Consider the following 1,790-nt stretch of genomic DNA (forward strand, 5'->3'; position numbering starts at 1 on the left):
ACAGCTATACTGAGGGAGAAAATAGATGTGCCTGTATCCCTGACTGGAGAAGAGTTTCATACTTCTTGGACACTCTGTATTCCTTCTCTCACTGTCATTAAAAGTTTATTGCATCACAGTTGCCGTGTTCTGGTGATCTTTTCTCATGTCTTTACCCTTGCTACTTGCCTGAGGAGAAGCCAAACCTGGGCAGCTTTCTAAACTACGTAGATGAGCGTCCAGCCCCCAAAATCAGGAATTTCCGAGGTACGAAAGGATTGAAGCCCTCGGCACAGAAGGATGACTGTCCTGCTCCCCTCACCCCCGCATTGTTCAGATAAAGATTCTTGATATTTTTTGAAGAATTTGGTTTCTTGGTTGTTCATCCATTTAATAGCAGTAGAGAAATGAAACAGTGAATTACTCATTTCAACCTCTTTCCTCAAAACATTAGACTTTACTAAGACTTTCTTCCAGGTAAGTGTTTGATACATCTCTTTGAACTTCAGGTTCTCACTCCAATACCTCAGCTCTGTCCTCAGTAACAGCCTCTGCAGAAAGCTGAATTAATTTTCTGTAAAATCCTTAAAGAAAGAAAGTTTTCTAGGCTGTACAATGAAACTTCTAAATCTGAAGATGGTTAATGGTCTTCTTGTCTAATCATGTGATCCAAGGCACTGGGCTACCTCAAGGGCTAATTCATCTCTGCCAGCAAGAACTGCCAGAACAGTGTCATAGTGCCTAGAAAGCTAAAAAAGGTTAAAAAAGCCCTAACTCTGTGTACATCTCCTCAAAGCCATTGTGTTTCCCAACACCTTCTGCGTGGGACGTCCTCACAACAAAAACCCCCATTTTCAGCAGCTCAAACTTTCACCCTCTCCCGTGATATTCCACATCTAAAAGGTCCATTTGAGAGCCTACCCACCCCTGAAGAACTTTTCCTCATGCAGCTCCTCCAATCCTCTCCCTCCCAGCAGCTCCATGCCAAGACCTTTCACCATTCTCTCCCCACCTCTCTAAATCCCTTCTGACTCAGGAGCACTCCTCCCACCTGAGGGCCTCATCTACCATCCTTTTCCCCATGATCTCCTTTGAAACCCACCTCAGCTGAGCAACCAGCTCTGCTCCTGCTACAGTGGAGTGGCTCATTAGTGACCAGAGGTTTCATTCTAAACATGATGTGATTACTTTAACCCAGGCGGGCTGGGGAGGGAGGATTCCTGCTCCCAGATGGGTGCAGAGTGCAACAAAGGGTGACCGACTCCTCTGGTAGTTTCAGAGTTTGTGTCATTTCAGCTGGTTTTGAAGTCCAAGCCTCATCCCGTGTAAGGGTGTGATTTTTCCCAGTTTACAGAGACGAGAGCATCCATAGCAGAAGAAATTAAAACTAAAAGTTGATTTGTTTGATGCAGAGGAGAATCACTTTAATGAGAAATGAATATTCACAGAAAAGCATTGCAGAACATTAAGAACAGGCATCAGAGGGTGGGCAATTCCTTCTTTGGCTGGACAGTGACGTGACATTTTATAAGAACATAAATCACTTGTTCTATCCTGCCCATTATGCAGAGAGATGGAAAAAAGCCAGGAGCAGAGGGTGAAGAAATTAAGGATGTGCTGTGAGCTCCCAGCTCACCGCAGTGGGGTGGCAGTGATCAGGACTTCACAACATCTCCTGCAGTGGATCAAGATCGTATCTCGGGTGCCAGTTGTTCCTCACTTGGGATATTTTGGTAACGCTTAGCAGGGCCCGCAGCTGCCACGGCCGAACCTGCCGTAGCCACCCCCCTAGGACATACCATAGCCCCACC

The sequence above is a fragment of the Buceros rhinoceros genome, unplaced genomic scaffold, assembly GCF_000710305.1.
Source record: "Buceros rhinoceros silvestris isolate BGI_N320 unplaced genomic scaffold, ASM71030v1 scaffold7929, whole genome shotgun sequence".
Taxonomy (NCBI): domain Eukaryota; kingdom Metazoa; phylum Chordata; class Aves; order Bucerotiformes; family Bucerotidae; genus Buceros; species Buceros rhinoceros.